Source organism: Cervus canadensis, chromosome 5, assembly GCF_019320065.1.
Source record: "Cervus canadensis isolate Bull #8, Minnesota chromosome 5, ASM1932006v1, whole genome shotgun sequence".
Classification (NCBI taxonomy): Eukaryota; Metazoa; Chordata; class Mammalia; order Artiodactyla; family Cervidae; genus Cervus; species Cervus canadensis.
This window is the reverse complement of record NC_057390.1, coordinates 7,499,289-7,525,729: the sequence shown is the minus strand read 5'-3', so window position 1 is coordinate 7,525,729 and position 26,441 is coordinate 7,499,289. Positions and strand designations below refer to the sequence as shown.

The window sequence follows — 26,441 nt, the reverse complement described above, 5'->3', positions numbered from 1 at the left end:
AGCAGCAGCAGCAGACACTGCTCGTTGGAGGGTATGTTATGTCTATTGAGGCTGTTGTTGCCGTACTGGACCCTAAAATGTTTAATAACCCTCCAGGGTTGAGTTTTTCTAATAGTTACTAATTAACACCCACTAACTTGTACAGAAGGCGAAAAGAAATCAATGCGTTAAATGTCAGTTAGTTTCTGCTCTAACCTATGTTTTTGCTTAAACCTGGTGTTCTGGCATGTCAGCCCTTACAAGTGCAGGCGTGCTCCATATGCAGAGAAATGCATGCAGAGAAGTCTGGAGTGATAGAATTCTTAGAGTTTTTTAAACTTTCTCTGCCTTTAGAGCAAATGTTCCCAATTCTTTAGCTCAGATGTTTAAGCTCTCTGGTCATCATCCTCTGCACTACCATCAGCCAAGATCCATCACATGGTATGTTTTTTATTGTGCCTCCCCCACCCCAGTGGCTTCCAAACTGCTGCCTTGACTGGTGGGAGGTGGATTTCTCTAGGTTCGGTGGTTAATGCATTTTCAGCATAGTCTCTCAGTAAGAAAGAACTGTAGTTGGCCAACTTTTCTCCAGATTTGTCTCCAATTACATGGAAATCATCAACACCACCTTTCTCCTTAAATGTTCTTTGGATCTTTCCATCCTTTAACACAAGTGGGAAGTGACCAGAACCTGAAGCATGCACACCAAGGACACTTTGTATGCATGAGTACTAAGTCGTTTCAGCAGTGGCCGACTCTGCATCTCCATGGACTGTTGCCCACCAGGCTCCTCTGTCCATGGGATTCTCCTAGCAAGAATACTGGAGTGGGTTGCCATTCCCTCCTCCAGAGGATCTTCCCGACCCAGGGATCGAACCTGCATCTCTCTCTTGCATCTCCTGCACTGGCAAGTGGGTTCTTTACCACTAGCACCACCTGGGAAGCCCCTAGCATGCATGCAATGGAAACCAAAAATATCAGCTGAGCAATGAACTGATATCTTTTAAAAGAAAAATGCAATTCTGCAGCATATGCTACAATGTGCCCAGGTGACAACAGGACATGCCCACTAGAAGATCCACCAAAAAAAAAAAAAACCTAGAAGAACATATAACAGACTGTGTGGAAATAAAAAGGAAGAGACTGAATTTATTGCCAGGACTAAGGCACGCTCATAAGCAAGAAAGATATCACACCCAAAAATACTTATGGTCAAAAGTGCGTAAAATGATCCACTTCACAGAATCAGGGATTTACTCCAAAGTCCCATGTTGATTCAAGAACGTTCATGGTGGGGAGAGGTCTCATGTTTCTAAAGTCGAGTGTCTTTCTGTGAGGATGGGCCTTAACCAGAGTCAATTTTCCTTGCACTCCACATCCGGCACCTAGGGCTCAGTGGAGTGTTTAGAGAAATTAAATAAGATGGCCATTTCCTTCTCTGCTTCCCTTGAGTAGTCCTTCAGCCCCTACAGAGTTTAAAACTGTAATGTGTTTGGGATTACTGGATGGCGAGGAGACAGCCGTCCACACGGCATGATTCCCATCGAAGGCAAACTGTGTAAGCAAACACTTGGCCGGCTTTCTGGGCCACTCTCTCCAGCTCCATCATGAGAATGCTCCCGGCCTTTCTCACAGGTGCCGAGAAGTCTTCACAAGTAGTTCTCCAGCGATCGCCTTGCAATCCCAGAGCCTAAATGATAGATGATAGTAGGCCTCGAGAAATACTGTCACCAGGCCCAAATTGAATCTCAGAGTGAGGAGAGGGTCATGGGAGGCGACTCAACATACACCTGCACATTCAGCTCGGTTCTGTGGGCCTCTGATCCCAGGTGTAGAGCAGGCATGAGGGACGGGGCGGTGGCAGCCCTCTCGACCAAACGTGCTAATGATGTGATTGACTCTAAAGATGATCAACATGGACTCTGTTCATTTATCTACCTCGTCTGGAATCTTATTTAGTCCAGAGTGACAATCATTACTTACCCTGGAATCTCCCCACAGTGACAGCCATGTGTGGTGGACGTTCGGGAAGTTGAATTAATTGTCCTTCCTGAAAATGAGATCTCAAAGGCAGAGTTTCCTTTTTGTTTTTATGCGCACATTCTTGATGTACATTTAGGGCTTCATTACTGCGCTATTCCATTTATTCATTCGTTTATTTTTAACTGGAGTATAGTTGCTTTACAGTCTTGCATTAGTTTCGGCTACACAATGAAGTGAGTCAGCTATAGGTATACACATATCCTCTGCCTCACGAACCTCCCTCCCACTCTCTAGGTCTTCACAGAGCCTTGAGCTGAGCTCCCTGTGTTATATAGCAGCTTCCCAGTAGCTGTCTGTTTTACACAGGGCACTGTATGTATGTTTACTCTACTCTCCCAGTTCGTCCCATCCCTGCCTTAAGTGGTTCTTATTCACTCTTGAAATGTGCCACCGTGTTGCGTTGTTCCTACATGTACGTCTGTGTCGATGTGTAGAGTCTTCGAAAACTCTCTTCATTGGTCTTCAGGGGATAAAACAGGGTATTCTAAACAGAGCACTGATGGAAGACGGATTAGAGTGAATAAGCTGTCTGAATCTAAGAATCAGTCTGTCACTTCTCACAGTTACTTCAACAAGTCTACAATTACGTGGATCAGTAGCACTGGAATCACAAAAATCTAATTGCTTGAGATGATGCTAAGACTCAGGTTCAGTCAGTTCATTCAGTTCAGTTGCTCAGTTGTGTCCGACTGGTTGTGACCCCATGACTGCAGCATGCCAGGCCTCCCTGTCCATCACCAACTCCCAGAGTCCACCCAAACTCATGTCCATTGAGTCGGTGATGCCATCTAACCATCTCATCCTCTGTCGTCCCCTTCTCCTCCCGCCTTCAATCTTTCCCAGCATCAGGGTCTTTTCAAATGAGTCAGCTCTTCACATGAGGTGGCCAAAATATCAGAGTTTCAGCTTCAACACTAAAATAATGCAAAGAACAAATGAACTTAGAAAGCCTTTTAAATCCTCCCAGGTTTAAACCACAAATCCTCAAGGGACCAGGCTATCATATCAGGAAGTGCTAGCACCACCAGGAAGCTATCTGAGAGTTCAAATAGATCCTTAGGGACTTCCCTGGCAGTCCAATGATTAAGACTTCACCTTCCAGTGCAGGGGGGTGTGGGTTTGAGCCCTAGGCAGGAAGCTAAGATTCCCACATGCCTTGTGGCCAAAAAACTAAAACAAAAAGCAGAAGCAATGCTGTAACAAATTCAATAGACTTTACAGATGGTCCACATCAAGCACAAAAACAAAACTCCTTAAGTAAATGTTTATATTGCTGCCTTTGCCCAAGTGGAAAACCTTCATGAAGTGATGGCGGCTCTACAGTTCCCTTTTACTTTTTGTCTACGTTCCAGAGTATTTCAGGACCTCCAGCCCCTCCCTGTCCCAGGCCCCACATTTCTCCCGTCCCCTATATTCTTTGCCAGGACAACCACAAAGGTAAGTCGCAGAGGGCAGTGCTGGCCCTCGGCATCACTTCCCTCTCAGTCAGCTTCTTTATACTCTCTTTAACCTCAGTTTTTCTAATCAAAATGAAGAAGAGTGAGCTGCTATACAACACATGTGCTCTCTCTCTCTTCAGTTCATAATTATGGTAAATAATGCAAAACGTGGGGAGTGGGGCGGGGGGAACGAGGCACCTGGGGAGGGCATCTGGGGAAAGGTCAGTTGAGGACCAGAAGCAGTGGAAGGCAGTGGTTAAGACCACTTCTCAGTGCGGTTGTTGTTGTTCACTCATGTCCAACTCTTTTACGACCCCAAGGAGTTCAAATGGCCTTTCTTGAAGTTCACCAACATACTAGCGATGTGATGCAAATCTACGTCCTGACTTTTACTTTGTGGAGCAACCTGCTTACCCACTATTGACAAAGTCTTACTGGAAAAGCCAGGTATGGCTGATTACACATGTCCTTGACCCTGGTGGACTCAGATCTATTGGGCACCCTTGTCAGCTGGAGGGGGGTCCTGGGACCCACTTGCATGGCTGGTTTTCCCGGTGCCTCCCTGAACTGTCTCTCCTCTTAGGCCAGCCAGCCCTGGCTCCCACGCTGCCCTGGCAGGGGTTCTTCTTTATAAATTTTCTTTCGGGTATACACTAATTCTTTCCTGTGCTGCGCTGTGCTAAGTCGTTTCAGTTGTGTCCGACTCTTTCTAACACTGTGGAGCCCACCAGGCTCCTCTGTCCATGGGATTCTCTGGGCAAGAATCCTAGAGTGGGTTGCCATCCCCTCCTCCAAGGGATCTTCCTGACCCAAGTATCAAACCTGTGTTACCTGCATTGACAGGTAGGTTCTTTACCACTAGTGCCGTATGGGAAGCCCAATTCTTTCTTAATTATGACTCAAAACACAGTACCAAGCCACACTGTGTGTTACAACTGTAATTCATTAGCAGCAGAGGCTGTGGGAACATGTCCTCACCTCTCATAGGCAATTGGAATGTGGATTCTCTGGCTGTTGGGTTTGCCACAATCTTTGTGAAGTGAAATGCAATATTAGTTTCTAAGGCTCTCCCAAGCAACTGTCCTCTAATGGGAAAGCTTCAACAAAAAATATGTATTGCATGCCAAGTAGCTAACCTCACTCTCATAAATATTAATATCATAGGCAGAGTCTAAATATCCTTGGTAAGATGAATGTGTTTCTTTGGGTTTCCAACAAGAAAATATCTTGCAAGCTGAACCCATTTCAGCCATTGAGAGGCATAAGCTTTTGGTGGCAGGCTGGGGGTGCAAAACAACATCACTAATTGTTCCAGGAGGAGTGCGTCTCAGAAGAACTTCTCCAATATCATCCTCTTTCCACTAAAGAGGAGGATAAAAACATAAGAACAGATGTTGGATTTGGAAGGATCTCAAGCTGTGACTGAAGCACATGTAATGTGGAGGGGTCGGTTGGCTTAGTGCAGTGACTGGTACTCAAAGTGTGGTCCCCATGCCAGGAGCGTCAGCATCTTCTGGGAACTTGTTGGAGATTACATCCTCAGGCTCCACTGCAGACCTGCTGAGTCAGAAGACTAAGTGGGGAGATGGACGGTGTTCTGTGTTTCACAAGCCCTATCTTCCCTGGCGGCTCAGATCGTAAGGAAGCTGCCCACAATTCGGGAGACCAGGGTTCAATCCCTGGGCTGGGAAGATTCCCCTGGAGAAAGGCATGGCAACTTACTCCAGTATTATTGCCTGGAGAATTCCATAGACAAAGGAGCCTGGCAGGCTACAGTCCATGGGGTCACAAAAGAATTGGACATGACTAAAAGACTAGCACACAGGTGAGTCTGATGCCAGTAGGTTTTGTGAAACACAGTGGTTTATGGTCTTGGAAAAACCTAAGTGTGAACCCTGTCTCCAGGATGGTCCAAGGGTCCCTTGGTACATGATTTGACTTCTTCAAGCCTCACTTTACTCTTCTATGCTGCTGCTGCTTAGTCGCTTCAGTCGTGTCCGACTCTGTGTGACCCCATAGACTGCAGCCCACCAGGCTCCCCCATCCCTGGGATTCTCCAGGCAAGAACACTGGAGTGGGTTACCATTTCCTTCTCCAATGCAGGAAAGTGAAAAGTGAAAGTGAAGTCGCTCAGTCATGTCCAACTCTCAGCAACCCCTTGGACTGCAGCCTACCAGGCTCCTCCGTCCATGGGATTTTCCAGGCAAGAACACTGGAGTGGGTTTCCATTGCCTTCTCTGACTCTTCTATGAAAAGGGGATAATATTACTTACCTCATAGAGTTTTAAGGATTCATGAAGAAAACCCATATAAATTGTATGTAACTGTGCCTGGCACAAAATAAGTATGTAATCATATCATCTATTATCATTATTATGGTAATTACTAAGTTGTTGTTTAAAGGCTGATGAGAGTCATTTACTTAAAGTACTTCCCAGGTGGCGCGAGTGGTAAAGAATCCACCTGCCAATGCAAGAGACGTAGGTTTGATCCCTGGGTTGGGAAGATCCCCTGGAGGAGGAAATAGCAACCCACTCCAGTATTCTTGCCTAGATAATTCCCATGGACAGAGGAGCCTTTGACAGGCTACAGTCCATAGGGTCACAAAGAATCGGACAGAACTGAATGATTGAGCATAAGATTATTCATAGGGGCTCTGCCCTTAGTACTGAATGACCTCCCAGAAGCTCCAGCTCCAAACACCACCATCATGGGCTTAGACTGTCAACATATGAACTCATGGGAACACAAATATTCAGTCAAGAGCAAATTATATATAACAGAATCCCGCATATTCTGCTTTATAGTGTATTGACTAAAAAGAGTAAATGATAATAGTAACCCCTCATTACAACAGTGGTATCATATCACTGTACCCATCAGATTTTAAACAAAGATATGGTTAAGTAAGAGGATGACCCTTAAGTAAATGAAACTCATCAGCCTTCAAACTTGACCTTCATAAACCATAGATTGTGGGGAGGTAGGGCGAGGAAGGTAAATTGTCACAAAGAGACCATTCTCATTCTGATATTGAAGCATTCTCCATCTTTCAGGGCCATTCACTCTGAAATAAGAGAATCTTGGAACCTTACCACATTTTCTTTATTTTTCTGGGCAGCCACTATATGGTCTGTTATTTGAGTCTAACATGGAACCTCAACTGTGTATTTACAGCATTAAAAACGAATTGTCCCTATTCTATGCTCCTGCCCCCAAAACAAAATTCCCTCTTTGTGAAGTGGAAGGTAGTGACTGTTATTTTATTCAACAATGTGATTGTGGTGATTTTGTCTCAGCCATCAGTTCAGTAGTCTGCTGTAGGGAGCTGTCATCAGAGACGGACCGTTAGTGATGCCTGTTTATCTATAGACACCAAATGGTGTTCCCAGTCATGTCAATTATGTTGAAATTAATGAAAGATCATACCTAAATAATCACTTTTTTTTAAAGTTTCCCCACTGAATTCTATGATGTCCTCTGCATGTGACAAGTACGGCTCCTTAACCCTCCAAGATGAAGCACGCCTATTGGTGACATTTCGATTCTTATCCATCATTTATACAGGGCATAGGCGGACATGTGGCTCCTGGTGGGTGCACGCGTGCAGACAGGACAAAGCAAGGGTTTTCCTTTGGGGGATCACAGTGTAAATGTACCCAAGGACATGCGAGATAATAAAACTCAGTGCAACACAAGGATGTTGAGAAGTGAGTGGTTATTGTAACTGAAATACTTTGTGGAACAAATGGTTTTTCAGGAGGTTTGTGATAAAGAAGGTGAGTGAGTTTGATGCACTTTAATAGGAGGTTGTTGTGAGTCCTGAGAAGAAGAGGAAAAAGTGGCCATAAGAAGGAGACTCCTTTTTCCCCTACAGCCCTCGCACATCTCTGTGATCCAGATTCCATCATGAGAGGGATGGCTGGCCGGTAGATCTACCTCTTCTAAAGAAAAGAGAAAGGGAACACACAGTGGTCGGGGGTAAGCAGTCTGAGCCCTGGGATTAGACAAGCCTGTCATATCTTGGCAGTTGGGAGTCCATGGGCAAGGATTTCTGCAAATTTCATGACCACAGATCTACACATCTGTGGAGGCAAATGTGTCTTGGAATTTGGGAGAATACAGAATTTACATGGGTAATATGATATGTATGCTGCACATTACACATCGCCCTGGCAAGATCTGGGGTAATAAAACACAGACCTAATTTTATAGCAAAATCTTCAAAGCAAGTGGAATAAACAAAGACAACAAATCAGTTCAGTCCAGGCTTTTCTGCTCAATGAAGTCATGCTGTGGCTGGGGGACTGGGGAGTTATGGCTCATCTTCCTGTGAGGAAGGTGGAGGCCCATTGCATAGGTTGAGAAATTGACCCTTTTTAGAAATTGATCAAGGCTTCCCAGGTGGTAAAGAGTGGTAAAGAGTCTGCATGCCACTGCAGGAGACAGAAGGGACATGGGTTCAATCCCTGGGTTGGGAAGATCCCCTGGAGTAGGAAATGGAAACTCACTCCAGTATTCTTGCCTGGAAGTCCCATGAACAGATGAGCCTGGAGGGTACAATCCATGCGTTCTCAAAGAGTTGAACATGACTGAGCACTCATCGTCTTCTTGATAATTGTTCAGAGCAAAGACTGGATAGATCACTGATCCTGATGCTTTTATTTTAACAAATACTTCCCCCAGTCCAGATGGCCCTTACTGCATTCATCTGATTTTCACCTATGGTACACATGCTCCTGTCCAAGTCACCAGCTTTCCTCATGGTCAGTCCACAGTAGTCACCCAGCTTGTGAGTCTGCTCATCAGGAAGGGCCACTCTGAGAAGCTGTGTCCCCATAAACTGCTCTCCACACCGGAGCCCATGTGATCATCCACCATATGCAAATCAGATCCTGCCATCCCCTGGTGGAAATCTTGCAGTGATGTCCCAGGATTCCCAGGTCAGTGGCCTGAGCTCTGGACAAGGTCTACCTGCCCAGCACCTGGTCAGGCAACTCTCAGTTCCTGAGCTCTTCTCCTCTCTGAGGCCTTCACACCTGCTGTTCCCTTGGCCCAGAAGGTTCATCTTCCCCTGTTCTCCCAGCTCCCATCTTCTGGTTCTTCAGATCCGAGGTTCAGATTGCTCCTTGCTGCCCACACTTGGCCACGCTGTCCTGCCCCACCTGCCACCAGCATCCTCTTCCCGAAACTCTCTCCAAGGTGGTCAGTGGATACAGTTCTGTGCCTGGGATCACACAGTCCCCTGACGGGACATGAGTCCCACAAAGTCAAGGCACTATTTTGCTGGCTCCTGGATGGTGGGGCTTAGCTCCTTGGTGGGCACGTGGTACCCTATGAGGCAGGTGCTGCCATCCCTATGCAGTAGATTTAACAGTCAAGTAAGAGAAAGACCAAGTCACTTCCACAACATCACATGCAGACACAGTGTGACCTCAGAACTGGGGCGGAGGCATTCCACCTTTCCCCCCATGACCATGGAGATGGTGCGGGAACAGGATGGACTTGGGAGATGCACCCATGTGGATATAGGGCAGGGTGATAGTGCAACAAAAGTTAACTTTCAAATTGAACTGAAGAACTGGTTCAGGACTCTGGAGCGGGGGTTGGTGGAAATACTTAGAACAGTTGCTTATGATTAAAGTTCCCTGATCCAGGTAACAGAGCTTACCAAAAAGGAAAAAAAAATTCTGTCTGGCCTCCTGCTCCTGAGGCCACTAGCGTTGTCTGCTCTCTGGATGGGTTCTGGCAAAGAAGCCTCACTTTCTAGCAGAAGACAAGATGGCATTCTTTCCTTGAAGTGCCAGTCCTATCTCCCCAAACACCCTCTTCACTGATACCCCAGGCTGATCGTGGCCCCGCTGGTAAGCGTGGTGAGCTCCCCTGTTAACCCCAAAACAAGCTTGCAAAGCTTATGTTTCAGGGAGCTGCCTGCTTGTGAGACCTTGTGTCAAGTTCTTTACTTACATAAGTTCAGTGACTCTAACGATTCTGTATTAAGGAAATGGTTGATGATGGTCATTAACAATAATTGTTCATTTATTTACCAAAATTGTAAATGTCTCACCTCTTCTTACGTGCATACAATGACAGATCAAAAAGCTGGAAGCGTATGTTAGACCTATACATCAAAAAACGTTCAGTAAACATTTCTTAAATAATTCCTCTCAATCATCAGAATTCTATGAGAAAAATAATGTATATTCTTCATCTTTAAAGGGAATCTGGTGAAGCTGATACCCTGAGGTGAAAAATGAACACTAGATGACAGAAAAAACATGACAAAATTCTTGTCTAAAAGTAAGTCGGTTGATTTAATAGGTGAATCAAAGGCATATTTAGTCTTTAACTATTTTCCTTCCCTATCCTAATTATTGACAATTTTTTTCAATATAAAAGGTTTATATCCACTAAGCTGTCTCTAAAGCTGGGCGCGTAGAAAGAAATTGAGTCATACATAATATATTTGTGGAAAATGAGAAGAGTCGTCAGTCTAGTAACCTATTCTCTAATGCTATTTAATTTAGAAGTAAAGTAGGGCCTATTTATAGGGGTAAATACAATGAAATAATTCTGAGTTATGTATCCAGAATTCAAAGCAAAGCACATAATATGATGAGAGTTAATTACATCAGCATATAGCTCCCAATGAAAGGAAGGGTACTTATTAAAGTGGAACACTCAGGGAGGCTGTGTGGTGGTAAAAGAGTCCACATCTAGATTGTTAGTCGCTGAAATCCATTACACTCTTCAACTATCATAATAACCACAATAATAGCAAGTGGCACTTAAATAACACTTTTCAAACACAATGTCCTAATACTTTGCATTTATGTGGGCAAAACGTCATCATACTGGGCATTCACAGCTCAGAGAGCACTTTCCCATGTGGTGCCTCATGGCAACCCCACAAGACAGAGATGACACTGTCCACAGATGCTTATGTTCAGAAACATAATGTGCCTAAGGTCACACTATGGTATCTACGGGATGCTGGTCCATATTCGAATCTCTTGGAAGTTTCCACATCTATGTGGGAAACAGTGGCCCCTGTAAGTATCCATGTATGATACACGTGCCTTGCCTGTTAACAGGAAGGACGAATGAACCACAGTTTCTTGAAAACATTCCCTTAAAAGGCAACGCATCTTTTTTGTTGTTCAATCTTGAAGTCGTGTCCAACTCTTTGCGGCCCCATGGATTGCTGCACACCAGGCTCCTCTGTCCTTCACTACCTCCCAGAGTTTGCTCAAACTCATACCATCCATTGAGTTGGTGATGCTATCTAACCACCTCATCCTCTGCCTCCCCCTTCTCCTTTTGCTTTTAACCTTTCCCAGAATCAGGGTCTTTTCCAGTGCTTTGGTTCTTGGCATCAGGTGGCCAGTTTGCAATTTAAAAAGTGCTTTCCTATACATAATGTCGTTTGAACCTCACAACCTCATCATCAGACAGAAAAGACAGGAAAGGCTTTCTATTCCAATTTCAGCAAAAAGAAGAAAATCTGCAACCAGAGAGGTTGACTAGGTCACCCAAGTTTTCTAAGCCAGGAAAGGCCAAGAGAAAATGCTGACGAGCAAGGTCTTCTGATACAAACGCTAAGCAGTGGGTGAAAGAACCCTACAGTAGAACTAGTGGTAAAGAACCTGCCTGCGATGCAGGAGACATAAGAGACACTTATTCGATCCCTGGGTTGGGAAGATTCCCCAGGAGGAGGGCATGGCAATCTGCTCCAGTATTCTTGTCTGGAGAATTCCCATGGGCAGGGGAGCCTGGCGGCTACAGTCCATGGGATCACAAAGAGTTGGACTGAAGTGACTTAGCATACACAGGGTTATTCCCTCTCGCTGTCACTGCTGTGCGTCAGGATCTGACCACCCTCTGCATCTCCACTTTTGGAACCATCTCCTCTTCTCTCTTTTTCATTGCATATCATCCATTAAGAATCCCCAAAATTTCAGAAAATGCTAATTTTTTCAATAAATACTGTATTTGTACTATGAATTTCTCCCTGGATGTGTGCTTTGTTTCTGCGTTTATCTCCAGTCAAATCCAATAGACAGATTGGTTTGAGAAAAGCATTAAACTGGCCTTGGTATCTGGAGCAGTAGAGATGTTCATTCACATACAGGAAGGGTGGCCTGAGTCCTCATGAAAATAACTAAGCATTTATCATCATTTATAGAGATACAAGCTTTTCTGTCCAGGAGGGTTTTTTTCCCCTGTTCATTAAACTTTATATTGTATATTGGCGTATAGCCAATTAACAATGTTGTGATAGTCTCAGGTGGACAGCAAAGGGATTCAGCTGCGCATCCACATGTATCCATTCTCCTTGGTGTCTCAGATGATAAAGAATCCTCCTATAATGCAGGAAACCCAGGTTCAATACCCAGGTCAGGAAGATCCCCTGGAGAAGAGAATGGCAACCCACTCCAGTATTCTTGCCTGGAGAATCCCATGGACAGAGGCGCCTGGTGGGCTACAGTCCACAGGGTCACAAAGAGTCAGACACAACTGAGTGACTAACACTCTCACACTTTGGCATTCTCCCCCTAACTCCCCCTCCCATCAGGGCTGCCACATCACATTGAGTAGAGCCGTCTGCACTTAGCAGCACATTCTCATTGGTTATCCATTTTAAATACAGCAGTGTATACATAACCATCCCAAACTCCCTAACTAGTCCTTTCCCCCATCCTTCCCCGCAGCAGCTATACGTTTGTTCTCTATCTGTGAGTCCAGGAGGGGTTTTTTGAAAAAATTACAATCAAGCCCAAGGAAGCCACAGGGGGCTCTGCTGTTCGGAAGGGCTTTGGTGGAATACCCTGAGCTCTTCTGGTCTTGGCTACAGCCCAGGGGTTCACCGCAGACCCTGCAGGAAATGCCTCATTGTCACAGGAAAACCCAGGGCTGAAGACAGCTTCAGGAATGTGCGAACTAACATAAGGCAGCACTTTGAAAGCATCTCACATTTAGGAAATTCACTTTGGCCTTTGGCCTCCTCTTTCTCAGAAATAGGGTCAAAATACACACCTGTGGGCAGCAGATGGGAGATGCAATTCCAGCTTTGTGGTGTTTTTGCTCTCTGTTTCTTGAGGCTTGTTTGTTTAGTGGAGGAGAGGCTGAGGGTAGGGGGAAATTGGAAAAAGATCATGAAGGAAAGAGAAAACTACTCTGGGTGGGGGGTCAAGGTCACTGTTTACTGTGACAAAAGAAGACATTTTAATTGTAAAGAATTCCGACATCTCTATTTTGTATAGACAGTCCTTCCCTGGGAGAGGAATTTTGATATTATTACTTGCTTGAGTTCTAAAAGCTTTCAGGATTTCATAGGCAGACAGGGCACAAGCTTAAAGCTGGAGACACGGGGACATCTTTGTGTCACTGTTGTCCCCTCGAGGCTCACAGCCCAGCTCAGGGAGACCTTGTGGAAGCTGCCTGGTTCTTGGGACCTGCTGAGTCAGTCTTGAAGAAAGTGCTATGAACCACTGCGTTTAGAGTCTGAAAGCACAGAAGTCCTCTCTCACGAGTAGTACCCATAAAAAGATGTTTAACCTGCATGGGAGACGCCCTATTGTGTCGACCTGCCGACAACTGGGTGTAAAACTTTGAGTAAACACCTTCCTGACACCTATTACAGGGAGCCGGCGGGAGGCATGGCCATTAATCAGAACAGCTGCGGGGGGCAGGGCTGCCAATGGAGCCCTGGAAAGATGGCTTGGTCCCCTGCCGTTCTCTCTCTTTTTGCTTCAAATTAAAACCCAAGGAAATCAAGAAGGAGAGAAACTCCATTTGATTCCCACTCGCTTCCCACCAGAAGGGGCTGTTTCAACCTGCCTGGGTAGGGAGAGGCATGTGAAGGGTGCTATTGCTACTTGGGTTTTAACTTTTCAGGTAGAGAAGAATAAGGGCTTCCCTGGTGGCCCAGATGGTAAAGAATCTGCCAGCAATGCAGGAGACCTGAGTTTGATCCCTGGGTTGGGAAGATCCCCTGGAGAAGGGAATGACTACCCACTCCAGTACTCTTGCTGGGAGAATCCCATAAACAGAGAGGAGTAAGGGGGTCTGGGATGGAAGAGCCTTCTCCAAGGGACTAGAGGGGCAGACAGGGCTGGGTTTGGGGCCAGGGTTTTCCCAAGGACGAAGATGGGCAGAAGGGAGGCGGAGGAGGCACTGCTGAGAGAGCCCCTGGAGGAGGACAGAAGATGCTCTGGAAGGATGGAGGTGGCAGAAGTGGGAACCATGTCCTGGTGAATACAGGTTGCTTGGCAGCGCTGGTAGCTGCCTTGGAGCCATAGAGATCAAGTGGAGAGCAGGGGCTTCAGACTCAGATTACATTTGTGTGAACCAGGCTGTGCCAACTGAGGAACTGACATTAGTTCGTAAGTCTTATTTGTTTGCAAGTCCAACCAAGTTAGCCTAGGTATCCAACTAACACAATTAGCTATACTGTACTGTACTGTCATAGATTTATAATACTTTCACACAAATAATACATGAAAAACAAAAAAAATAAAATATTTCTAATCTTAAAGTACAGTACCTTGAAAAATACAGTAGTAAAGTACAATAGCTGGCATACGGGGGCTGGCATCGATTGAACAGGCAAGAAGAGTTACTGACTGTAAGAGGGAGAGGAGGTGGAGATGGTAGAGCTGAAGGGTCGTCACCAACATTGATGGAACACACGTTCACATCTTTGAGAGTTCACAACTTGAGGGTTCCTAGGCAGAGGACTCACGGTATCCCCAATAAAATCATGACCACATTTCCAACACAGATATGAATCTCAGCATAACCCTGCATGGAAGCAAAGCTGGATCCAGCAGGCTAGCCTCTCTGTAGCCATTCTCAGCTCTCTCTTCCTTCCTAGGTCCCACCAGAGAGACTCAAGTCCAGAAAACCCTCAGCAGTTTGTTAGGGGCCATAGACACAGCCCTGGCCAATAAGGTAAGAGGAGGAAAGTTATGAGAAAAACATTCCTTCTTTGATAAAAGTTAGGGAGGAATAACAAGAAGCATCTCTCAGCCAAGGGTCAGCATCCTGCCCCTGGTCTCTATTAAGAAAAGAATGTGATGCTAGCCCTTGTGGCCTCCATCTTCTCACAGTGAAGAATTTTACTAGTATGTGTATGTGCTCAGTCGTGCCTGACTCTTTGTGACCCCGCCAGGATCACATGGACTGTAACCCACCAGGCTCCTCCCCATGGGATTCTCCAAGCAAGAATACTGGAGCGGGTTGCCATTTCCTACCCCAGAGAAGCTTCCAACCCAGGGATCAAATCTGGGTCTCTTTTGTCTCCCACATGGTCAGGCAGACTCTTGACCACTGAGCCACCTGGAAATCTCCAAGATTCTTACTAAGGAAATCTTAAGTGAACTTCTTCTCATTGAGTTATCTAAAACTCATAGCCAAAAACAGTCTAATACAAAGATCTCCTGGGATCAAACCTGAATCTCCTGCTTCTGTGGATTCTTTACCACTAGTACCACCTGGGAAATCCTTAAAACTCAGAGCTTGAAAACCAAATAGAATGTCATCTATCCATCAATCTCACATTTTGCTCTGTTTGTTTGAAAAAAACAAGTTTGCATTTAGTTCTGGGTAAACTAGAGTGAGCACAATTCCTTTGTATCTGTCTTCAAAGTCTAATGTAAAACAGTCATCTTTTCATGTTCCAGGTGGAGTTGAGTTGCACGTAAAAAGTATAGACCTGTGAAAGTTGGAAGCCCTTAGAGGCAAGATCACATGCTAAGGCAATGCACATGCAGAAGAGAAAATGATGGGATCCAGAAAGCTGGAAATCATGGAGACAGAAAGGAGGGACACAACTGAGATACTAGCAACATAAAATACCACTATAGAAACCAGCCTCCCAGTGCTACGTGTTCAAAGGACAGCATCATGGTGATCTGGGCAGAAGAAGCGCGATGTGAGGTTGTATACAGGCGGATGCAGGGATGCTGAGGTCACAAGGCTTCAGGGCTGGGACCTTGATACACATATTGTGAGTTGAGGACTGCATCTGGCAAGACTCTAGGAAAATCTCCACAAGTGAGTGAACCAGAAATAAAACAGGGAGTCATGGTGACATGCCAGTCTTAGGGAAATCCAGCCTCCAGTGATTTGATTCTCTTCTACTTGCCCTCTGCCTTCCTGCATGACTCAACTTGCAATGCAGAGACTTCTAAAGAGTAAGAGACCACTCTTATCTTCCTAAGAGAAGATGAAGGACAGCAGTAGATGTAAATCAGAGCAATGAGCATTTGGAATCTGGCTAGCGCCTTCTTTCCCTGACGACAGGTCTGTTTCTGGTTCTTTTTCAGATGAAAGCTGTAAGGAAAGCGGTGGATATTATTATTCTCTGGGAAACGTTGAGAATTTGGCACTTTCCTTCCCCCCCTTTGGCCTGCTGGCTGACCTGTGGCATCTCTCCACTTGTCTGTTTATAATTAGGGTCCCACACAGAGTCCAGATGGCCGGCCCTCCAGCCAGGTGTGCCCGTCCACACACGCTGCACCCATCTGGGATATGAAGATGAGCAAATGTTGAAAAAGTTAACCGTTCCCTTCTTTTCTCACCCTCTCTCTGAAGCATATCATTTAACTCTCATTCCACACTCTCTTTCTCATGCTTTTCTGATTGTACAACTTGAGCCACCAAGAAACACATAGATGATCCCTCGGATGTTGAAATTACCAACGTGGAATTAATTGTAGTGTAAAAGGTTGTCAAGCAAGGTCCCTTTCCCACTCTTTCATCTCTCTCGGGGATGTTGACCTCCTGAGCTAAGACCTTATAGATATCTGTAACTATTTTAAAAGATAAAAGAAAACAATTAAACAAAGCAAATAATTTTTATTTTAAAAAATTAAAGAAAACAAAAAATTAAACAAAATTAAAGAAAATGATGCACTCTGATGAGAAATAAGACCTCCAAATGAGGCAGTGGGATTTCTGAGCCTTTGCCAAGATACATGATCGGGCAGGTGGTTTCCTAATCTGAGTACCCCTGCCCTTACCAACCAGACACTCACTGTACCTTCAGACACTGATTCCCACACAGCTTGCAAGAGACTAGTGGGAGAAGAAAGGGACCACAGTCTTGCAGGTTGTGTGAGAATCAGTGACTCTGGTGACTCGGTGGTAAAGAATCCACCCACCAATTCAGGAGGCACAGGTTCCATCCCTGGGTCTGGAAGATCCCCTGGAGGGCACAGCAACCCACTCCAGTATTCTTGCCTGGAGAATTCCATGGACAGGGAGCCTGGCGAGCTACAGTCCATGGGTTGCAAAGATTTGGACATGACTGAGCGACTAACACTTTCACTTTCTTTTCTTAGAAGAAAACTCTCAATATCTCCCTTCCTCTCTCTTGCTGTACCTATCTGTCTGTCTACCTATATGTGTATCTATCTGTTTATCTATAGTCCATCTATTCCCCCCTCTTCTTTTTACATTTTTGTTGCCGTTATGATATTTAAAAGCCCCATTAGCAAAGAAAAAATCTATCACTGAGCTTGCCCCCTCACATAAATACTTTCAATTCCTGCATGATTCAGATAAAGTGGGATTTGGGTTAAAATTGTCTACCTAACTCTTCCTATTAAAAGTTGTGGAGAACTTTACAAGTGAAGTTGCCTAAGAGGTATTAGCAAACCATGTCATAGTTGTTCAGCCAAAACACGGTGCCAGGTTGAGAACAAGTTCATCTGTTTTCAACTGGTTTCCTCAAATAATCGGATTTAAAAATACAGTTTGGATCCACAGTTTCTTGAGTTCTATGTATATTCTTCTTAAGGGATACCTAAATAATCCTCTGCTTTGGGCTGTGTGAATATTGTTTTTCTCATGTCTGTGATTACTGTAATAGGACATTATGATTATACCTGAAACAATATAACAAAGCAGATTTTAAAACAAAGGCTTAAATCATCTGATACAATGTGAGCAATCACCAGCATTTGCCCTATGAGAGAAATAAAAGTAAAAAGATTAAGAGATGCTGGCTTACAAGTATATCATAAACTAATAATGCATGGAGAATAATTAGCTGTTGTTGAAGAATCAGCCATAAACCAAGCAGTAGAATTAACACAAGACTCCTTCAATAAACTTTATTTATGAATTCTGACAGAAACAAAGACATCTTGCAACAGTCATAATTACAGTCAACATTTTAAATCATTAATCTTTACCAAAATGTGGTTGATTTGTTTTATAGATTGCAAATTAAGTTAATGGGAAAATGATGTGACTATCTGGTATATTTCTCTAAATATTTAGAAATACACTTTAAGCTTTTTATAAAATTCTTTAAACTACTCAGGATCTTTAGCCATAATTATATGTGATCCAGAGAAAGAGAAGATACTCATTCCTCATCAATTTAAGGATTTTAAAAAAACCAAAATCATTAAAATAATTTTAATTTAATATATCTTGTGTATATTATACATTTACTATTGAAGATTTGAAATCCATATATTCTTGAAGTCAAAGAAGCAAAATATTATTACTTTTTATATATTCATATAATTTCTTGTGTTTGGGAGAAAGGATTATTAAAATCCTTTTAGATTATTCCACAAATTTCCAAAAGGAAATCTAGATTTCTGATACACATCAAAATGCAATGTGTGTCAAAAATCACTCAAAATGTTATTTTTTGTTTTAGAAGTAAAATTTTATCTATGCATGTAACTAAATGCATAAATAAAAGAAAATTGAAGTAGATAGGCTGTTGTAAAACAAGGTTTTAAACATTTACTTGAAGAATGGATTTTAAACATAAAATGTAATTCTGTGTGTATTCAAGTCTCAAGGAGTGTCATTTGTAATTCGCCAGCTGATAGAGCAATAAATGCTCTGAGCAGAGTTATATATTATGGAGAAAGAGTGTGTGGGGGTGTTAGGCTAAGCTTTTTTAGCATTTTGTTCATGTTTTATAATTACAAGAGCAAAAATGCATATAAGTAACAGTGTTCATTTAAAAATCCATTCCCAAATCATTTGAAAATTGTAGAATTGATCATCTTAATTATACAGTTAACTCTTAATTGTTAGGCATTCTGGTTATAATTCATTTACTTCTAATCTTTGACAACAAATCACTGGATTTTCTTGCATGTTTCTATAATGTGTATAATACGAAGACAAGGCTAACATTTCTTAAACCCATCAGAAAGGGGTGCGTTTTATTCACCCAGGGTGAGTTCTTGTGGTCTAACAATGTGTGTATGTGTTAGTTGCTCAGTTATGTCTGAATCTTTACAGTCCCATGGACTGTAGCCCGCCAGGCTCCTCTGTCCATGGAATTCTCCAGGCCAGAATACTGGAGTGGGTTGCCATTCCCTTCTCCAGGGGATCGTCCCGACCCAGGGATCAAATCCAGGTTTTCCTCATGGCAGGCAGATTCTTTACCATCTGAGCCACTAGGGAAGCCCCTGACAATGCTTAGAAACTTATTTTTAACGAATTTGAGAAGGATCTTTAATTCAAGTTTTGTAGAAAATCCATGGTCCAATTTTAAATGATTGAATCATACAATATGAGAATGAAATGAGAATGGTGTGCAATTTACTAACCAGTCCACCTGAGCTGCAGTTTATCCTCCAAACCACAGGTTTCATCCAGGACAGTTCTACTGCTGTCAGAATTGTGATGCAACTGCACAAAGGTATTGGGTGAGCACAGAGATGCCTCACTGCCCTGTCCTCTTCTCAGCTGGTATCTGTTTCTGTCCCTGTGCAAAGCTCACTGCCCCACCGTAGTAGTCTCTGCATTCCAAATTGAAATAATCATCTGTACTTAAAAGCAGAAGCTTTTCAGACAGTTTTCATTCTCCCTGACAGCATTTACTCAAATTTCTAAGCTTGCAGTTTATTTGTGAACTCACCACCATTATATCTAATGATCTTGATAGTCATGAACTGTTTTTCAGATCTGAGCAAACCTGGATATTCCTTCCAAAGTGGATCTGTGAATTGCCTACTGTCAGTGAGGCAGGTGATGGTCTGTTCACTCACCCAACTCTCTCCTGGTCCACAACAGGCCCCTTTTCTCAGCAGGAAGATTGCAGAGTCAATGTCCAGCTCAAGGGGCCAACCCAGACCTCCAAGGTCATAGACCTCATTATAAACTTTACTGTTCCTAAAAGTTATATGCAGAGTACACCATGAGAAATGCTGGGCTGGATGAATCACAAGCTGGAATCAAGATTGCTGGGAGAAATATCAGTAAGCTCAGATATGCAAATGACACCACACTCATGGCAGAAAGCGAAGAAGAACTAAAGAGCCTCTTTATGAAAGTGAAAGAGGAGAATGAAAAAGGTGCCTTAAAGCTCAACATTCAGAAAACTAAGATCATGGCATCTGGTCCCATCACTTCATGGCAAATAGATGGGGAAGCAATGGAAACAGTGACAGACTTTATTTGGCGGGCTGGGGGGGGTGGGGTGGGCAGGTCTCCAAAATCACTGCAGATGATGACTGCAGCCATGAAATTAAAAGACACTTACTCGTTAGAAGAAAAGTTATGACCAACCTAGAGAGCATATTAAAAAGCAGAGACCTTACTTTGCCAACAAACGTCCATCTAGTCAAAGCTATGGTTTTTCCAGTAGTTATGTATGGATATGAGAGTTGGACTATAAAGAAAGCTGAGCACCTAAGAATTGATGCTTTTAAACTGTGGTGTTGGAGAAGACTCTTGAGAGTCCTTTGGACTGCAGGGAGATCCAACCAGTCAATCCTAAAGGATTGATTTTATAATCCCTTAGGATTCTAAGAAATCTAAGAAATCAGTCCTGAATATTCACTGGAAGGACTGATGCTGAAACTGAAACTCCAATACTTTGGCCACCTGATACGAAGAATTGACTCATCTGAAAAGACCCTGATGCTGGGAAAGATTGCAGGTGGGAGGAGAAGGGGACAACAGAGGATGAGATGGTTGGATGGCATCACTGACTCAATGGACATGAGTTTGAGTAAACTCTGGGAGTTGGTGATGGACAGGGAGGCCTGGTGTGCTGCAGTCCATGGGGTCGCAAAGAATCAGACAAGACTGAGCGACTGAACTGAACTGTTGCTAAAACATGCACAGATGATTCTGCCCTAGCTGATGTTGTTCGTGATTTTATTACTTACTCACTTCCTACCTCACAGTATATAATTAAGATTTCTTTCAAATGAAGTTTCTCCTTTTTAATATTTATTTTTTTAATTATGCAAAATACATATAACTTATAATATACCACTTTAACCATTTTAAGCATATTGGTCAGGGACAATTAAGTACATTCACAGGCTGTGCTACCATCACCGCCAATTGTCCACTCAACTCTTCACTTTGCAAAATTGAGATTCTACCCATTAAAAAGTAACCCTCGCACTCCCATCCTCCTGGGCCTTGATAACGACAATCTAGTCTGCCCACTGTGGTAACGCTGACTTTCCAACACTAATATGTAGACATAGTCAAGAGAGGAGGTCTGACTTCGCAGACAGCAGTGAACGTGAGCTATCATGAACTCATTGCAGAGCCAGCTGTGAGTGACCGCGTGGTACTTGCTGACAGACACTGAGGTCCTCTGTGTTCCCAGCAGGTCACACTGCCTCCTTCCCCCACCCTAGCCCACCCTGCCACGCTACATCATAGTTAAGTGCTTAGAAATCACTGACTATTATTTCACTTATTAAAAGTTAATACTCACAGATAACATTTTATTGGATTTTTCACAATTACATAATCCCTTTTATCATCAATTCCACTCATGCAAATAAATATTAAGTGGGTTTTGGCATATATATATGAATTAAATATTTCATTTTTAAACTATTATTTGAGGAATAATAGCACTTTTGGATTAAGCATATAGAGGTGAGGGGAGGAACAGTAGGAGAAAATGTTCATATCAATGTTAAGAATATGTACCTTTGCCCACTATTAATTTATGATAGCCTACAGTGTTGTAACAAAACTCTTAATGCTAGTGAAGTTCAATGCTGCCTTTAAAACTAAAATGATATATTTTTATATGATCTCTGTTCAGAATCGAAAATGTAATAGTGATTCTGACCTATAGACTGCGGGAAAAAATAAACAGTATGAAGTACTGACAAAACAAAATATGTTGAAAAATTCAAAATATTTACTTGGAAGTTGTGTGTCACATACAGGTTTTATAGAAGACCTACTGTGATGTGTTTAGTTGTGCAGGAGGCAAGTTCAGATCATAAATGATAAAAAGGAATGTACTCATTAAAAAAGCTGCAGATAAAGGTATAGCTAAAACAAGAAAGTTAACATACCATAATCTCTTTGCCTTTGTCTGTGTTTTACTTGAGAATCATAGTTTTTTTTACAGATCCATCTTTTATATTTTGAATTGGAGGAAAATTGCTTGATAATACTGTGTTGGCTTCCGGCATACAACGATGTGAATCAGCCACAAGTACACATATGTCGCCTCCCTCCTGAACCTCCCCCCACCCCACGCCTGGAGGTTGTCACAGAGCACCAAGCCAAGCTCCCCGTGCCCATATAGCAGCTTCCCACTGTCTATTTAACACATGATGGTTCATATAGAATCACCTCATTTTTATACCACCTTCATATCAAATTGTCAATTCCTGACAAAGTGATCTTACCATATACTCTGAAATATAATACATTTCTTCCTTGGGTAAATATACATTCCTCCATATCCTTTTAGAAAACAGTTCCAGGGAATTTCCCTTTGTAGATATTTCAGTTGTGAAGCCACATTTGCCAGTCTGGTTTGGTATAAAACGATGAAAAATTTTGTGTGACCGTAGAGATGTCAATGATTTCTTAGCTTACAAGGACAGCAAATTCAAATGCATGCAGAGAATATTAGTAATATTTTAGAAGTATGTTTGGAAAATATCACTGTTTTTCTTGTCCAAAATTTTAAACAAATAATGTTTATAACTGAAGCCTCAAATTCAGTTGCTGATTTTACTCAGTTGCTTCATTATTCTTTTGCTGTTGTTGTTGTTGAATATTGTACAACTTGTAACTTCTCTTGTTATTTCTCAGGTCATGTTTGAAATTTAATGGTATAAGTAGCCTTTTCTCTGGTTAATACAGTTTGATATCGCTTCAGCCACAAAAGAAGCTCTTTTACCCCCTAACAATTCGGTGTATGTTGCTCCAGCATCCCAAATCAGCTAACAACGAGCCTCATTTCACTCAAAACAGAAATTTGTAAAATGATTTTAAAAGGTTATACTTATGATTGCAGTGCGTTTATATGAAACACAAGAGGAAATTAACTCAAAACACTGATAAAAAATCGCATAACATTAATGTCAAACAATGTTTCTTGTCATGCAACGATAACCTCGAACATGTCCCTCAGTTTGTAAGGGTGACTGCCGCTGCTGAAGGCTGTGCTCGACTTTTCTGCATTGAAGAAACATTTTTATCAGTTGGAGGGAGAATTATGTTTTTGTACATAAAATTTATTTTGTGTACTCAAATCAGATAAAAGTTCAAAGCATTTTATTCATAATTTTCCACTTATGTATATTGACCTTTTTTTTTTTTAACTGGTTTCTTCTAAGTGCTCCACACTGGGATGTCAAAAACTGCTTGCAGAAATAAAAGTATCCTCATTATGCAAATTTAAGTTTCACTGATAGGCATGTTCTGTTTTATAAATTACATCCTCTTGTCAGAAGTCAAAGTGTATTTGAATAACTTCATGAAAATTGTCACCAAGATTTAAACTTGTGTGTCTTATATGCCATTGTTGATTTAATTCAGGGGCTGAAAAATGGCCATATATTTATTTTTAAATGTGTGCATGATTACTGTGTCACCAATGTTATCTAAATGAAACCTAGATGAAAGTGAAATTTTCATGTATATTTGGATAAAGTTTTGCATTTTATAAATGTATTTTAATTTACAGGTTTAATAAAATATGCTAAGTAGTATCAGTTGCTGTATATTTTAGTGCCAACAAATTTGTTTCCTACACACTTGGAATTTTCCTAAGGGGTAAAATAAATATACATGTTTTCACAAAATTATTAAAATATCAAAAATTAAAATGAAAAGGGGATTTGATTTATGAAAATTATTTCCTGTTCACCAAGATGAAAAACATTCCCAATTTGCATTTATATGTCACATCCTGGAAAACAAAATGTGGTCTCATTGAAACTGAGAATATTTGCAAATATCCAAACATTGAATAAATGATTTTTTTCAATGTGAGCTTAAAAAATACCTAATAGTTTTAAATCTACTACTTAAACTATCAAAAGAAATCTGGAAGAGAACTGAAGGCATGCATTGACATGATCATTTTATTAGAGAAGAAAATGTATTACATTTCCTTTTCAACCATTCCTGATAAAAGATCAGATTTCAGTTTAAAAAAAAAAGTATGTCCTATACAGAGCAGTTGCGTTTGGAGCTCATTTGATTTTACTTTTCAGAATGCCCAGTACCAGTGTTAGAGTAATCTTTGATGTTACAAAAAGTAGAAAAATCAAAGTGAAAAACTAAATCTGTTCGTTTTTCAAACATATTAATCTTGTCAAGATAATACATAAAAATCAATCCTTGAAATTTTTTCCAGAGCCCTTTTCCTCTCTTTTATCCAAAATATGAAACCACTTAGGAGGATAAAGCAACATAATGTGAATGATTTCAGAAAAATAACCTCAGTTATATTTTGGCTAAATAAAGTTGAAGATAGCTCAAGTGGCCTGAGTTTGCATGGCCAGAAGAATGTTTGTACCACCATTGGCATTCGTCATATGTGATCAGCTCATATGCACGGCAGACTGAGAATTTCTCATACTGCTTTTTTAAGAATTCAACTGAGTTTCAAGCCCCTGACAGTAACAAATACAAATTGCACCAGCCCCCAAAAAAATTGTTGGGGCTAATTTTAATATTAATGAATTCTTTACAACCTCAGTTCAGCGGTTTCGATTAAGCTTTAATTAGTAGCCAGAGGGGAATCCAAAACAAAAATAAGGAGTTGAATTGCTAATTAAGTTAGTTTGATGAGGTAGAGTTTTAGTAAAAGACTGGTTGTTGTTAGCTGTGCAAGTTCTGACAAGCTAAAAATACTAAAGATTATCATTATTGTAACTAACATTCTTTGTTACCACCAGCTTTCTGCACGGAGCAGACAGTTCATTAGAGTCCAGTGCTTTTGTCTGTCAGTACTGGAATTAAAACCTTGTTAAAAAGAGAGCCCTATATGGAGATGAGAGTCTGAGACAAGCCTGTGGAACTTTAACTCTGATTGGTTATAAATTACCCAGTTATTACATCCAAGTGAATGTATTGAATATTTACCCACCAACAGTTTTGGTGTCATCCACTGCATTTTCCACAAAGATCTTATTTATTAGAAACTGATGTTGCAAAGGAATTTGTTTTCTAGTGTTGATGGTGTCTCTGTTTCTCTTTACATTTGGGTCCTGAACAACTTCCAAAATTTCACCATTTGTAAAGAATCTTTAAATTTAGAGAGCAGAAAACAGAAACAGCCCACTATCCACAATAAAATATACCTCCTCTTATGTCTACTGATACTCATTCAATGACTTTTTTTAAATTATTATTTGAATCCTCTCAACAATAAATTCTGTTGAAGAAGAAAAAATAACATGGATCATTATTATTTCAAAACTGGAAATTAACCCTTTCTTATAGTTGCCTATTCCTAGTGTGATAGGAATGCTCCCTGGTACCCCAAAATCTACTAATTATCCCCTAGAAGGCTCTCTGGTGAGGGAATTCAGCCAGACTACACCAGAGGAATGCGAACCATCTTCTTCAGGATTGTGGAGAATGTAATTTGATTTCTCCATACTCCAATGTTTTCTATAATTTGTATTTTATCCTTTTGCTTAAGGTTTCAAAGCCTTACAAACCCAATAACTTAGGGATAAGAGAAGACAGAAAAATAAATGATATTGTTTCTAGGGTATTAAATATAAGCCTGGCTATCGGAGCTGCATGGCACTTGCGAATCGTAATCAGGTACTTTGATTTAACACTGTTTTGTTTTATAATAAGGTGGTTGCCATATGTTGGAAAACCGATCTGCCTATATCAGAGGGGCTCCATACCTCTGTAACAAATCCAAAAACTCATTTTATAATACCTTAAATCTACCCATTGTAATGTAGCTCCACAAGTGTAAATCCACAGCAATCTTGGCTCATGAATGTGGCTGCAAGATTACCTATATTATCATTGAAAGCAAAGGGGAAGCAGTGAATTAGAATGCAGTGGATCTCACAAAAATAACTTTCAGTAAATCTTCTTTTAATGCATAGTTTACAATTTTCTTTTGCTCAGCATGAAACTGATTAAGGTCCCCCTCCTAAAGAATACTTCCCCCCCACATAGGCGCATTGTTTAATATAGTTACAACCCCAATACCTGACAAGTCAGAATTTCAATGCCACAAATGTGGTGCTTGTTTAACAGCGGCAGAGAGTATTAATAATTTATCTATTTGAATGTAGAATAGGTTCCAATTATAGTATTTCACATCGTGCAGCCACTGAACACACTTTCTCTTAGAGGCAGAGAGAAATCTTCAGTGTAAGCAAGCCATTGATATTTGCTGGAGGAATTCATAAATTGATGCACATCATGAACTATTTCCACCAATAGTCACTTAGTCACATTTTAAGTGATTAAATATTAGAAGTTAACATTTAACTAAGCAAAAAAAAAAAAAAAACAATGGAAAGAAAACAGAGAGAAAACTTCTTTAAACTAATGCTGTTGCTTTCTAAAGAAGCATTCTGGAAATCTATAAAATTAAGGATGAAATTTAATCCCCAACATTTTATTTCTAAAAAAATTTCTTTTCCAAAAAATGCATGCCACAGTTTGAGGCACATATAAGAACAAAATAATTAGAATGTTAACATTCTTGCTTAAATATCTCATTCACAACAATCC

At 41.6% G+C, this 26,441-nt stretch overlaps 1 long non-coding RNA gene across 2 annotated transcripts in view; it reads right to left on the bottom strand.

The window, feature by feature from the left end:
- Positions 1-11,887: 11,887 nt before the first annotated feature.
- The window catches only part of LOC122441449, a 44,226-nt gene continuing 29,672 nt past the window's right edge, over positions 11,888-26,441 (bottom strand). The window contains exons 3-4 of one of the 2 annotated variants that reach the window (XR_006269358.1): positions 15,886-15,988; positions 11,888-15,797 (exon numbers count right to left, since the gene is read on the bottom strand). This is a non-coding gene — a long non-coding RNA (uncharacterized LOC122441449). The remainder of the gene's footprint in view (positions 15,798-15,885; positions 15,989-26,441) is intronic. The other variant, XR_006269359.1, reaches the window with a different exon arrangement.